This window comes from Spermophilus citellus (assembly GCF_964194105.1).
Source record: "Spermophilus citellus genome assembly, chromosome: X".
In the NCBI taxonomy this organism is placed as follows: domain Eukaryota; kingdom Metazoa; phylum Chordata; class Mammalia; order Rodentia; family Sciuridae; genus Spermophilus; species Spermophilus citellus.
In genome coordinates, this window is record NC_138190.1 from 86671426 (window position 1) to 86687554 (window position 16129).

The following is a 16129-nucleotide window of genomic DNA, read 5'->3' on the forward strand; positions in this document are numbered from 1 at the left end:
GAATGCAGATATCTTTAACATACTGATGTCATATTCAACATACTGATGTCAGAAGAAGAATTGGATTGTTGGATCACAAGACAGATGCATTCTTAATTTTTTGAGGAACCACCATAATGTTTCACATAATGTGGATATCAATTTGCATTCCTACTATCAGTGTATATGGGCTCTATTTTCTCCAAACCCTTGACAAAACTTGTTATCTTTATTTTTATTGATAGCTGTGTTAGTCAACTCTCTCATGTGGTGACAAAATACATGTGATAAAAACTTGAAAGGAGGAAGATTTTGACTCAGTTTCATAGGTTTCAATCATCTAGCTCCATTGTTTTTAGGACTCTGGTGAAGCAGAATACCATGGTGGGGAATATATCATGGAGCAAAACTACTCAACTCGTTACAGTGGAGAGCTCACTTTCATAACAAAGCCTCTCCTCCCAAACCAGTAAGCTATGAATCCATAAATTGATTAATCCATCCATGAGGTCAAAGCCCTCATGTTCCAATCACCTCCCAAAGGCCCCATCTCGGAGCACTGCTGCATTAGGGATCAAGCTTTCAATACATTAACTTGGGGGAATATTTAAGATCCAACCCATAACAATAGCCATCCTAATAAATGTGAGGTAATATCTCTTTGTGGTTTTCATTTGAGTTTCTTGATTACTGAGGTTTGGCATCTTTTCATATACCTATTGGCCATTTATACATCTTCTTTGAAAATTGTCCCTTTTGTTCCTTTATACACTTTTAAAAATCAATTGTTTTTTTCTTTGCTATTTTGTTGTGTAGTTCCATATTATTTTGAATATTAAACATCAGGTATGTGGTTTAAAATATTTTCTCCCATTCCATAGGTTGTCTTTTTCTTTCATTGATTGTTTCCTTTAGTATGTAGATGATTTTTAGCTTTTTAGTTTACCTTTGTAATTCCACTTGTTTCTTTTTTCTTGGTTGCCTGAACTTTTGCTGTTATTTCTGCCCCCCAAATCATTGCTAAGACCACTGTTATAGAGCTTATCCTCTATGTTGTATTCTAAGATTTTTATGTCTGATTTTATATGTCTTTGCTCCATTTTAACTGATAATTTGACTCTTTTGTATGTGGATATTCAGTTTCCTAGCACCATTTATGGAAGAGATGATGCATTTCCAATTGTGAATTCATAGCACCCTTGTAAAAAATTTGTTTTCTTAATATGCTTGGAATTATTTCTGAGCTGTCTTTTTTGTTCAATAACCTATGGGTTTGTTTTTATGCTAGTATCTTGCTGTTTTGTTTACTATGGCTTGGTAATGCATACTTTCAAGTGAAATCTCTGTTGCTGTCATTTATCCTTCTTTCTGTTGGTTGTTAAATGTGCTTTATACTTCAAGATAATCACATTAAGTTTTGTTAGGCATTATCATATTGCTCTTCAGAGTAGCTGTATACTCAGTGACATGTGTCAATTACTTTTGCTCCAATCCTTCATCTGAAGGGGAGGGATTTTTCCCCTGGACTCTTCAGTGTAATAGATTTGGATTAGGAAAATATATTCGACTAATTTCCATTGAAAAAATGTCCTCACCCCTTTTTCATGATTTCTGGGCTTCCCTTCTAAAATGTCTAACTAACAGTTTCTGACGTGTGTGTGTGTGTGTGTGTGTGTGTGTGTGTGTATGTATATGTGTGTGTGTGTGTGTGTGTGTGTGTGTGTGTGTGTGTATATATATATATATATATATATATATATATATATAATTATTTTAGTTAAAATTTTAGCCAGGTATGGTTAGCCTGTCATCCCAGCAATTCAGGAGGCTGAGTCAGTAGGATTGCAAGTTCAAGGTCAGCCTCAGCAATTTAGTGAGGCCCTAAGGAACTTAGCAAGACCCTGTCTTAAAATAAAACATAAAAAGAGCTGGGGATGTGGCTCAGTGGTTAAGTGCCTCTGGGTTCAATCCCTGGGAAAACAAAAACAAAAACAAAACCTTAACCTCACCCCTGAGTTGCTCTCTGGCTTCTTATTTGCAATGTAATCCCTTTTTCCAGCATACACTCCTGCCATCTGCCATGAAGCCCTCGCCAGAGTCTGTGTTCAGCCTGTTCCATACTGTCAGACTGTCTGCCTCCAAAACTATGAGTTATACAAACCTCTTTTCTACATGAATAGATATTTTCATAGTAAAGTAAAAATGACAAATAGTATGTCAATTTATAATAATTAAGAAATATAAATTCATATCCTAGCTCATTATCCTGAATTAAAAAGGCAAGTACTGGGGCTGGGATTGCAGCTCAGTGGCAGAGTACTCACCTAGCATGGGTGAGACATTGCGCTCAATCCTCAGCATCACATATAAATAAACAAAATAAAGATATTGTGTCCACTTACAACTAAAAAAAATATTTTAAAAAAGACAACTAAGGGCTGGGGTTGTAGCTCAGTGGTAGAGTGCTTGCCTAGCATGCTTGAGGCACCAAGTTCGATCCTCAGCACCACATCAATGTAAAGTAAAGATATTGTGTCCACTTAAAAAAATTAAAAAATAAATATATTTTTTAAAAAGACAACTAACAGCCAGGAGCTGTGGTGCATGCCTGTAATCCCAGCAGCTCAGGAGGCTGACAGGAGAATTGCAAGTTCAAAGCCAGCCTCAGTAATGGCAAGGTGCTAAGCAACTCAGTAAGACCCTGTCTCTAAAGAAAATACAAAATAGTACTGGGGATGTGGCTCGAGTGGTCAAGTGCCCCTGAGTTTAATCCCCAGTAACCCCCCCAAAAGGGCAAGTACCTACAATATCGTTTTAAAAATTGATAACATTTTATTCAAGCCAACTATCTGAAATATTAATTGTAGACAAAAATGGAAAGGGCAAGAAAGCAAAAAAAAATTAGAGATCATTAAAACTTTTCTACTCATGCATGAACATGATTAAGCTTGACTCAATATATATCTCATTCAGAAATTCTATGCAAATATAATCAAGTATATTTACAAATAGCAGGGAGATGATACCTTACTTATAGCTTTAAAAGCTGTTTTTTTGACATTTGTCATATATGAAGTTTGATCCATGCCAATCTATATAAATCCATGAAGTAATAGAACTGATGATAGAAACATTGATGGTCAATTTAGTACAATAGTAATAAAAACAATACTATTTATTGCTGACTTACTCAGTGTCCAACACTCTTGTAAGTGATAACCTATATCTTCAAATTTATTCCCCACCATAACCTATGAGGAGGAGCTATTATTGCCCAACTTTAGACATAGGGGAATTGAGGCATATTGAGGGCAGGGCTAGAAAATGGTGAGGCTAGATTTGAACACAGGCCATGATGCTCCCATCTATACACATCTGATCAGTACCTGCTATTGCCTCTCACATGGTAGGATCAGCTTCATTGTTAAATAGGGCTCAACACAATAAAACAAATTAAGATTCTATAGTTTTTTCTATTAACTTTTAAGAAATTGAAAATATTGATAGCAGTCTATGTTGTTTTGAATTTAAAAGAAATGTGTCTAGTAATACTGTTGCTAAGTGCTTCCCTACCATCTTGCCACTTTTTCTGTGCCTCAGGGATGTTCCCATTCTGCAGTGAGTGGCTTTCGTATGGTTGGGGCAGATAATGATTTTTCCCCCAACCGTTGTAATATTTTGCATAATTGCAACATCAATAAGTATTTATTATAGGTAACAAAACAGACAACATTGAAAGAGCAAAACTAAAATCTACCACCTATCAAGAAGGCATTCTAATGTTTTTAATCTGCATTATAGTCTTCCAGAACTTTTCTTACACAGGGATTTCTATATTTATGCATGTATACAAAACATATCTGATCTTAGTTTTATAATTTTTAAAAATTTTTTAGTTGTAGTTGGACATAATACTTTTATTTTCTTTATTTTTATGTGGTGCTGAGGATCAAACCCAGTGGCCTCACACATGCCAGGTGAGCACTCTATCACTGAGCCACAACCCCAGCTCCTTAGTTTTGTAACTTAATTGCTTCACTGCAGTGGATTGAATTGTGTCTCCTCTGGAAAATGCACATATTATATTAAAGCAGTTCTATTTTCTCTTGACTACAAATGTTTTTTCTTTTCATGGAACTGGGTATTGAACCCAGGGGTAATCTACTACTGAGCTTCATCCCTAGTTTCCCTTTCTTATTTTGAGACATGGTCTCATTATGTTGTCTAGGCAGACCTCAAACTTGCAATTCTCCTGCCTCAGCCTTCAGAATCTCTGCAATTACAGGCATGTATCATTGCATCTGGCTAGAAATCTACATTTCAGTCATGGATTTACCTCCCCCTTCCTCAGTTTAGGTTGAAATGTCCACACTTTGGAGAGGTGCTTCTCAGAGACCATGACATTCCCCCTCCATTAGCCCACCTCTGCACAGGCTTTCCAATCCCTTGCTCAGTCCTATCAGTCATAGCTGCCAAAATCCTGCAACAGTCACCTCCTGCCTGCTCTATGCTGCCTTACGCATGCCCATCTGCTATAGCTGAGGTGGGTTAGAACTACCTGATTTTTTATCATATGGATGCCCTGGAATATATGTGGTTTTTGTTGCCTTCCTCTGTGTTTATTTGTAAGACAAAATTAGAATCATTCTAGTGTTTCTACATAGTTTCATTAGCCAAGATTTTAGAGACGTCACTGAATTTTTTATCTCTGTATTCCCTGCTTTCTAGAGAAGTCTGATCGGAGGTACGTTGGTGCTACCTTGTGACAGAATATTGAACTGCAGCTTGAATGGGGCTGAGCAGGAAGGTGGGAGGGAGGGGTTGTGGTCTAACCCAATTCTATAGGGTTTTCTGAAATTCTGGGTATAAAAAGGGGCATACACAGGCACTGAGGCTCTATAAACAGGAAGGTATGACTCTTATTATGTTAAAGAGAAAGTTATGTATGGAGAGAAACAAAAGGTCATTTTAATTATTATGCATTCAAACCTCTAAATAAATAGCTAGAAACCAATATAATAAAAAATAGAATTAGACCATTTATGATCTTTGTACTTGCATTTACCCTTATTATGAATGCATTTTAAATTATACCAAGATTTTAGTTGCATTGTTTATTTCTCATGGCCAAGATGTTTTATCATTCGGATGCCCCCAAATTTATTTCATTAGTATCCTAGTGATGAAAATCTAATTCCCTTACTGATTTTCTATTTTAAGTAATAGTGTACTTAACTCAGTGCTGTATATATGCAGACATGTTTATAAGCATCTCTTCAGAATAAATTCAAAAAGTATTATTTCAAAACCCTTTGAAATATGAAACTTTATATTAATGTATTTAATCCAATTACTAATTTGTATTCCTAACATCACTATGAAAAGGTCTGTTTCTCCACATACTATAAATAATGTAAATTATTAATCTGAAATGCAGGAAATCATCTCTTGTCACTGTTTTCGATGATGTTATAACTTGTTTCTCTGCCTTCTGGAATTTCATTCTAAGAGTGTGACATAATCAGTTTTCACAATCCCATGCTATTTAGAGTGTTGTGATTTCATTGTTGTCTATATTGTGAAGTGGTGTCTGTTCAAAGTCTGTACACTGCCAAAGGGTACGGTTCAGAGCAGAGTTCTGTTTGCCTTATGAGCAGAATGTGTTCTCTTTGAGTCCAGGAAGCTGTCTTTTGAGAATTCTAGTATTGTGTTAACAGAAACTGGTTGATGTAGTAGTGCTGCCAACACATTTCTTCTGCTTCCTTCTGCCTCTTCATGGATTTGTGTCCTGTTGGGTCTCCTTCCTTAAATTTAGGCCCAGAATGAAAGAAGAGAATTCTCAGGATGGCATTCCTAACAGCCTCTGATGAATACCTGGTTTCTTAAGGGACAATAAATACAGGAAGAAAAAAAGTTTGACCATTTCAACTGTATGAGTCCTGATATATTTACTACGATATTCTACCAACAACTCAAGGTGCTTAGGCTGGCAGTTTCTGACCTGGTTCTTGCAGCATGCCTGCTGAATGACTTATTTGCCATATAACTCTGTGGTTAAGAGCACATATGTCGTAGTCACATCAATAAAGAGAGGCTATTAATATCTTAATAGCAGGGTTGTGGTGAGGATTAATTTCAGCCACTAACATGAAGGATGTGGCATTTGGTTCTGCTAAAAACTCTCTCCTTCTCTGGAGCAAGAAACTCAGACCTGCCTCCTTACCCAGGCTCCCTTAACCAAAATTTAGATCTGAATCTCCTTGGAATCACTTTCTAAACCCTAACCTGAAAATATTTTGTTGGTAGAAAAAAGGACTTCTGCATAAAAGGCCATTTAAATTATGAAATCATAATGATATAGATTTCAGAAAACTGATATACCCATTTGTCATCAACATTGTATGTTGAGTGCCTATTGCCCTTTATAATCCCAACACCAAGTAGAATAGCTTTTGATTTTCATGCTAATCAGATCTGTTTATTTTCTCCAGTCCTGCCCTATTGGAAGATGGTCATTAAACTTAAAAATTTACATAGAGTTACCAGATTTAGCAAATAAAAATATATGATTTGTCATTTAATTTTAATTTCAAATAAACAGAACTATATGCATTAAAATTATTCATCTGAAGTTAAAATTTAACTAGGTGTACTCTGTTTTATATGGCAACCCTACACATGGAGAACCAAGTTGCTCCAGGGAACAGCCTCCACTGAGCTCCCAGAATATGCCAGTATAAGGGCCAGATAAATGAGAATGGTGGGAATGTGAGGTTAAGAGAATAATTCTATAAAATAAGCCCACTGTGCTGACCCACCCCACATACTTTCTTTGCCAAAAAAAGCAATCTGCCTGCAGCCCTGCCTGGCAGAGGCAGGAGCAAATGTCAGGCAGTCAGTTTAGGCAATGAATGATGGGGGTCAAGAGAAGATCAGGACTGGTTATCAAAGAGAGAACAATGGTTTGTTAACCTTTGTGATCATGCTCTTGGGCACTCTGGGTTGCTAACAATTAACCTATGCTTTCCTGCCCTTGGTCATGTATATGGGAAATAAAGAGAAGATTATAATTAAAAGAGGGGTTCCGGGATCTATAAAAAAGCAAGACACGCCCATTCCCACAGAAGTTCTGGAGCCCCTTTGGAGAAGTCTCTCTCTGTCTTTTTCTTAAATAAAACTTGCTTTCTATGCTTGTCTCAGTGTTTCTTGGGTTTTTAATCTTTAACACCAGGGAACAGGGATCTGTTTCTGATTTTCAAGACCAATATCACCATCACAAGTCATCATCCGTGTAAGTGAGTTCTCTTCGATATCCCAGGCTGCATTTGTATGAAGAAAGCACATAGAGAAGAAATCAATTTGCTGAGCTTACTTATCACACAGAATTCTGACAGACAATAAATGGCTCAGGGGCATTTTGTTAAACAGAAATGGATATTTGCCACAGGGATACGGTGAACTTTCCTTCTTTTCCTGTGACCTGTTACAACCAGAATATATAAGGATTCTGTAAGCCTTGAAAACTTGGTGAGAAGTTCTTATAATTTCTACTATAATCTGAGTATTGGTTTATGTGTTAGAAATTTCTGAGCATGTCTCAATTCCTTCTTGTAGGAATTTCCAAGGAAATTTTTCACTATAGACTTCCAATACAATTTTGAAATTTAGAACCTAATTCTAGTCCCCATCCATAAGATAAGCTTACACTGGAATGATTGTATTAAGGAATTGAGAGGTTGTTGCTGCAAATTGCTCCATGTACCACATGGAAAAACCACATCTTCAGCAGACTTCTTTGTAAGTATGATATCATAACAATGAATATTTCTATTTACTTCAAGTTCTGTTTTTCAGAGGTGTCCTAAAACACTTTGTCCTGCCACACAGATCATCTTATGACAAAGAAATCACTTTTCTTGGACAAATAGGGTATCTTCACAAGACAGGAGATAGACACACATCGTAGCCTTCGGAATTTGTGACTGCTCCTATACAACACTGCTGTCTCTACTATTCTAGGTCTCCCCTTCTAAAGTGAAGTGAAGATTCCTCAGATGACATTTTTGGTGTTCTTAGATCATTCAGTCACTGATTATGGACAGTTTTAGTTTCTCACAGATGGCCAACTACCTAGCACAGTGCATGAGTTCTGCATGGTCCCCTCAGAAGGCTAGCTCGTCTTCAAGAGCCCTGGAATACTTCCCTTGGTCTCTGCGTACTGATAACAGTCATCCAAGGTCATTTTTAGTGCTAATGAAATTCCTGGTAACAGACACATGCTTTGTTCCAAAGACTTGGGCAAAGTGCTCCCAATTGTCTGCATCTCCGCTGAGGGTCTCTAATTAGTGTTCTCTCTCAGGTGTTTTGCTTTAAAGGAGAGGCAAAGACCACAGAAAGGAAGACTGTATGGAGCCTGCGCAACGCAGTTGCCACAGAAACCTGACGTCATTACGGCGACTGTGATGACATTCTGAAGGAGACCGACTTGCTCTAGTTGGAGGCTCTAGCAGGGCCCCACCTCCAAGGGTTTGGACTCAGCGGAGGGTGTGGGTGCTTCTTGGTGGGGACTGAGCCTTCCCGGGGTACAGAAGACGAGGAGAATCTCAGAACCAAGTCACCTCGTTCCTGTTCTGGGACTCGGTGCCCCGCTGACTGCGGAGGGAGAGAGACTGGCCCCATGCAGCGTGATGTCCTGCTCCAGGGTGTCCTAGACCTAATTTCCATGTAAACGCGGGGCACGGGAGGGTAAGGCAAGGAAGCGCCCTCTGTGACCCAGCTACTCTGTAAAATGGGTAAGAGCTGGGCGCTGTAGCACACGCCTGTATTCCTAGTGACTGGGAGCCTGAGGCAGTAGAATCTCAAGTTGGAGGTTAGCCTTAGCAAGTTAACAAGATCCTGCCTCAAAATAAAATAATAATAATAATAATAATAAATTTTAAAACTTTTAAAAACGGGCCAGGGATGTAGCTCAGGTGGTAAAGTGCCCTGGGTTCAACCCCCCAATACAAAAAAAAAAAAAAGAAGGAGAAAAGAAGAAAGAAAGGGCTAAGAATGCTCACGCCCAGGGCCACGGGGTTGTGGGAATCTTCAGTGATAAAATTACCTTCAAACCCATAGCCTAGTGGTTACTGTGGGACCATGAATGGCTGTGTGAACTCAGGATTCTTTTTTTTTTTTTAAAGAGAGAGTGAGAGAGAATTTTTAAAAATATTTTTTAGATCTTGGGGGTCACAACATCTTTGTTGGTATGTGGTGCTGAGGATCCAACCTGGGCCACCCACATGCCAGGCAAGCATGCTACGACTTGAGCCACATCCCCAGCCCCCAGGATTCTTACTTTTCCTTTTCAGATATGTTTTTAGGGGACAGATGAGGCAAGGGGAAGAAAAGGGGGCCCTAGGTAGAAGCCCATTGTACCTTTTTGTTGTTAGGATCACTACCCAATTGTTTCACTTCATTGGTTACAGGTCAGTGCCTTGCCTGTGGCAGGCACATAGACTACAATAAAGCATCATGATTGCTGGATTCTTTCTCCTGAGAAAGAATCTCTTCCTATGGATGACTGAGGTCATATCATATGGCAGAAACACGGCAGTGAGCTTCACAAAATAGCCTGGTAGTAGAGAAGCAATTTTGACCCCATCTTGGAGAATAGTTTTAATTTCCTTACAGCTACATGTTTTTTTTCTTTTTGGTGTGTGGGGGGATAGGGTACCAGGGATTGAACTCAGGGACACTCAACCACTGATCCATATCACCAGCCGTATTTCATATTTAGAGACAGGGTCTCACTGAGTTGCTTAGTGCCTTGCCGAGGCTGAGGCTGGCTTTGAACTTGTCATCCTCCCATCTCTGCCTCCCGTGCCGCTGGGATTACAGGTATGTGTCATGGCGCCCAAACAGCTGCATGTTTTGTAATAGACCACGGGACCCATTTTAGCCATGTCCTCTTTGTCTTAAAGCAATTAATTATCTAGCTTGGAGAAGAAACTTGATTTTAACATGTGCTTGTGTAAACCTTTTTTTGACTGCATAAACAATAATCAGTGATTGCCTCAGATAGGTGTTTTAGATAGATGTCCGATGCAGTTATATGGAAGACCTTCCTAGTATTCTGAGATTGTAAATGAATTCTTCCCTGGTGACCACAATTTTATCCATTTTTATACTGACTTTTTTTTAAAGTTAGGAACACTCCAGGTGTTAATTAAATATATTAGTTACAAAATTTATAATTTTAAAAAAATAATTATGTATTGTCATTTTTAAATTTTTTTTAGTTATATACAACATCAGAATACACACTGATATAATCACAAAAGCATGAAATACAATCAGCTCCAATTCAGTCCCCAGCACTTTCCCCCATCCCCTGTTCATCTCCCTTCACTCCACCAACCCATTTTCAATCCATTTACATTTTTAAAACATTACTGTCCTGTGGATACATCCAGTGCCAGGATCCACCATGCCATATCCATGCACACACGTATGAAAGTTTAGTTAGATTCATTCCACTGTTCTTCCCTTGTCCCTTCTTTCTTCTTAATCCCCTTTGTCTACTCTAATGGTCTTTCCTCTATTTTGATGAAGTCCCCATTTTTAATTATACCCAACATGCTAATCAAAATAGTATTATGTTTATATTGCCAGGACATCATATTCTAGTTTCTGTATACTGGACAGCCTTCTCCCTAGCCATGCCCTGTTCCAAGGCAAATACTGGTCTTTTATTGAATAAGTTTTGATTCCCTGTTATTCCATGTAAATGAAATCATACAGTTTACTTTTTTGAAGGGAATTGGTATGGCTTGTTTCTTTTAACCTGTTTATTTATAGTTTTAAAAATTATCTTTTAATTTATAGACACTTGGGTAACATGTACTTGAATATTTAATGTATACTGTCCACTAGAGAAAGACTTTTACTTGGGAAACCTGGGGATTGCCAAACTTTTTATGGATCATCAAAATATCCTATTATATATACACCATAAAAGAAATACCAGCAGAATTATGTTGAGATTTAAGATTATAGAAAATATTTAACAAGGGGCTGAGGTTGTGGATCAGCAGTAGAGCACTCGCATAGCATGTGTGAGGCACTGGGTTCGATCCTCAGCATCACATAAAAATAAAAACAAATAAAAATAAAGGTATTGTGTCTAACTACAACTAAAAAGTTTTTTTTTTAATTTAACAGCGAATATAACAAGTTGGAGTGGTAAAACTCTCCTAAAAATGTATGCTATGGATTGAATTCCTAAATCCACATGTTGATTCTCTAATTCTAATGTGGTAGTGTTAGGAAATGGGGCCTTTGGTAGGTAATTAGGTTTAGATGAGGTCATGAGTAGAACCTTTAGAATGGAATTCATGCCCTGATAAGACTACACAAGAGAGAGATCTCTCTGGTTGTCTCCAGGTGTGAACACATAGTAGGAAAAGGGCTATCTGCACATCAGGAAAAGGGGCCTAACCAGATAAGGAATGTATAGGCCTCTGGATCTTGGATTTCTCAGCCTCCATGACTGTAAGGAAAAACACTTGTTTAAGCCACTTAATATTTCATAATAGCAACTTGCACTGACTAAGCCAAGGTATGATAAAAATACTAGTAATTTTGCTAGTTAATAAACTATTGGATTTTGGATTTTGATGATGATAGAAACCCAAGCATGGAAATGAGTTGGTTCCTACACTTATTGTTTTGTATCTACTCATTTAAGTACAAGAATAGGGAAGTTTATAAGAAAATAATCACATGAATATTTTCAATTTCAGTAGTTTTATAAATATTTCATGTAACACATATCCTTAGATATAATTTAATGACTATATGGATTAATGTAATTTTTGTCCTACTTATTGGCGAATATAGTAAATGGATTATTTTAAACCTATGTAATACTAATGGTTTTCAGCAGAAACTCTGACTAGCTATTGTAGACCAGTGTTTTTTATATTTTTTTAACAGCTTGACTTAGAGTAAACATAATTGTTTATAATTGGAACCAATAAATAATGCCTTATGACCTGAAACCTGCTGTGTATTTAATTCCATTTGCCTTTAATCTTTTTTTTAGTTCTCTTTAAAAATGCTCTACCAAATTATTTAATAAGCCACTAATGGTTGCAGCTAACTATGTGAAAATACTGTTCTAGACTAATCTCTAGGACACAGGTCAAAGATCTGCTATTACTAGATTTTCCCTGAATTTTATCTACCTGGGGTACGAATGGTGTAGGTGTCCCTCCTCATGGTCACTATTTGTTTTCAAATGAAGGCATGCCTCTATCAGTAAACATGAACACCCATCTCTTTTTAGAATTTGTAGCCATCATTTTTGGTACTAGGGATTTAACTCAGGGGCATTTAACTACTGAGTCACATGCCCAGCCCTTTTAATATTATATTTAGAGACAGGGTCTTGCTAAATTGCTCAGGGCCTTTCTAAGTTGCTGAGGTTGGATTTGAACTTGCAGTCCTTCTGCCTCAGCCTCCTGAGCTGCTGGGATTACAGGCGTATGTCACTGTGCCTGGCTGAAATTCTTTTTAACTCTAAATGTATGACTAAGTGTTTTTAGTATTTAACAATGTTGTACAACCATTACCACTATCTAAATTTGTTAAGGTTTATTTTTCTCAAAATATGATGTAGTTTCATGAATGTTCTATGTGAGTTTGAGAAGAATATGTATTCTGTTGTTGAATGAAGTGACCTATAAAAATCAATTATATACAGTTGATTGATGGTATTATTGTTTGCCTATATCCTTACTGATTTTCAGCCTGCAGGATCTTTCTATTTCTGAGAGATGGGTGATAAAGCCTCCAACTGTAATAGTGGATTCATCTGTTTCTCTGTAGTTTATCGATTTTTGCCTCATGTAGCATGATACTCTTTTGTAAAACATGTATGCCTCTTATAATCAGTGTGAGACTTTAATAGAACCCCTAGTGGTAAAACTTACTACATTGTGGGAGTCCCCTGTGACTGGGCACCTCTGGAATTTTTAAAAAAGATGTTGGTGGACCTTTACTTTATTCATTTATTTAAATGCAATGCTGAGAATCAAATCCAGTGCCTCACACATGCTAGGCAAGTACACTATCACTGACCTACAACCCCAGATCACCCCTGGATTTTTTTGAAAAGAAATTATTATGGCAGTCAATAATTCTTTGTACACTTCAGCTGCCACTGTGGCTTTCTTGCTTGGATGCCAGGTGCCAGAACACTGTGGCACATTACATGGATAGGTTTCTTCACCTTCAGACATTCCTGAGGCCACACAGGCCATCAGATATGTCTGCAGGGGACCTACATCATGTTCTCATCCATATCTAAGCTGACTAGGGTATTGGCCTCTGTCATGGACCCTGCCAACTCTATATCAAGTATCACAGTCAAGCTTTTGTGCCTATATTTTGCTACCAAGTGCTAGAAAACTGTGGTATAACTTACAGATAGGTTTCTACTTTGCCAACACTTGACATGATCATTCTTTAATTTTGATCATCAACACAGGGTATAATGGTTTATCAATGTAGTTTTTATTTGTTCTTTTAGGTACACATGACAGTAGAGTGTATTTTGGCATATTACATGTACATGGAGTATAACTTAATTTGAATTAGGATCCTATTCTTGTGGTTGTACATGATGTGGAATTACCTTGGTCATGTATTTATATAAAAGGATAAGAAAGTTATGTCCAATGTAATTTTAATTTGTATCTCCCTAATAGCTAATATTGATGGCCATATATTCATGGGCATATTTACCATTTCTGTATCTTCTTTGGTCAACTGTCACTTCAATTTTTTTTTTAAAATTCAGCTACTTAAGTCTGTTTTCTTCTTATAGGTTTTTGAGAGATTTTTTATATTTTCGTGTACAAATCCTTTATCAGATATATGATTTTCAAATATTTGAAATATTTCACTTCCATTAAGTGTTTCACTTTATTAATACTGATTCTGAAGTAACAGATTTTGGGGGAGGGGTACCAGGGATTGAACTCAGGAGCACTCAACTACTGAGCCACATCCTTGTTCCTAAATTTTATTTTATTTAGAGAGAGGTTCTTAGTGAGTTGCTTAGTGCCTTGCTTTTGCTGAGGCTGGCTTTGAACTCACTGACCTCCTGCCTCAGTCTCCCAGGCTGCTGGGATTACAGGTGTACACCACCGTGCCTGGCAGTAACAAATATTTGTAACATTCAGAAAGTCCTATTTATTAATTTGTTCATTTATTGATGATGGTTTTCATGTACCATTTAAAAAATCTTCACCTAATCCAAGTTCAAATGGATTTCCCTTATATTTTTCTTTCTGGACCTTTTTTTTTTCCTTGAGCAAGAGATGCAGAAAGAACAGGCAAAGTACAGATTTATTGAAGGTGAAGATGAAAGTAGTACTCTGTAAGGTAGAGCAAAGTTGACCAAGTGAGAGAGAGGCTCAAGGTCTTTTCTGGAACATTTACAGCTTACATATTATATTTAGGTGTTTTGTATATTTTTAGTTAATTTTTATATGTGATATGATATATGAATTACAGTTTATGTTTGTATGTATGGATATCCATCTATCCCAGTAACATTTGTTGAAAAAGATGGTACTTTCTCCACTAAATTACCTTTTATACCTTTGTTGAAAGTCAGTTGTCCATATATGCATGGATCCTTTTCTGGATTCTGTATCATGTTCCACTAATCTAATGTCTTGTTGCCAGAAGCATGCTATCTTTTGATTACCGTAGGTTTATCATTATTCTTGAAAACACCTAGTGTTTGTCCTCCAACTTTGTTCTTCCTTTTTGAAGGTGCTTTTTCATAGTCTAGATCTTCTGACTTTATACACGAAATTTAGTATTACCTTGCCAGTTTCTGAAAAAAAAAATGGTAGGATTTTGTTTGGAAATACATGTAAGTATTGATTGGGGAGAAATATAAAACTTTAGAAAATGGAATCTTCCAACTCAAGAGGAGAAAAAAAAAGTGTCCTAGAGAAAATTCTACAGGTCATCTCCAGAAAAGGAAATCTCTAAAAGAATAGTTGTGGTTTTTCTATCTTTGTATTTGTGGTAAATCTATTGAATAATGGTATTTTTCTTCTTTACCCACCCACAGCATACCTACCTCAATAAATCCTGGTTTCTTTGATAGTGAGAGAAAGAAGGAAAGTGTGTATGCGTGTGTGTGTGTGTGTGTGTGTGTGTGTGTGTGTACACATACAATTGCTGATTTTGCCAGGAGTACACAGTATGATGAATACTAGAGGGAAATTACTAAGGTCATGCCCTTTCCCTTTCAGTTCCTACCACACACATTTTAGGAAACAAATCAGGGATGTTGTTTTTTCTCACATTCCCTTGTCCAACATAGTCACTGTCCCAGTGACTGCTGTGCAATTTTGTCCAGACAAAGCATCCCTTTAGTGTTTTTTGCCTGAATCCCTAATATCTAGTTGCCTGTCAGGTATAGTGTTACCCTTTTCAAAGTCTCAGAGAAAACTTGCTTCACTTCTCTGATATGAACCTACAGTTAGCATGGGAGGATAGTGAGTAGCTTAAAAGAAAAGGAAATGGGTTGTCAATATTCTTATCCTGCCCCAAACTCCACTGGGACGTTAGAAAGAAACTCCCTGAAATCATACTTCATGTAGTCTTTTGTGTCTGGCTTTTTTCAATCAGTATAATGTGTGTGAGATTAATATTTATTATTGCCTTTAATTTTAGATTGCTTATCCTCATTGTCATAAGGTATTATATATCCTCCTTATTTTAATTGTTGGAAATATCATAAGTTGAAAGTGCATTTAACACACTCAATCTTTGGAACATACCTTACCAACACAGTGCATTATAGAGAATCGGGTGTTCAACGTTGTGATTGATGCTGGTGATGAGAATTAGAACTGAGTTCTTTTTCCCCAGACATGAAGATTGAACACCCAAGAAATGCTGGGGCAAGTGTAGAAAGCAAGTTTTATTTAAAGTATAGAACCAGAGACAAGACTTCTCTCAGGAGGAAGAAGGGGATCCAGAGATGGTATCTGCGGGAGGGGGTGAATCTTGTCTTTTTATAGTTTCCAGGTTTCTTAACTTTTTATGCTTCATCCTTCATTTGGGCCCATGGGGTGAAAAG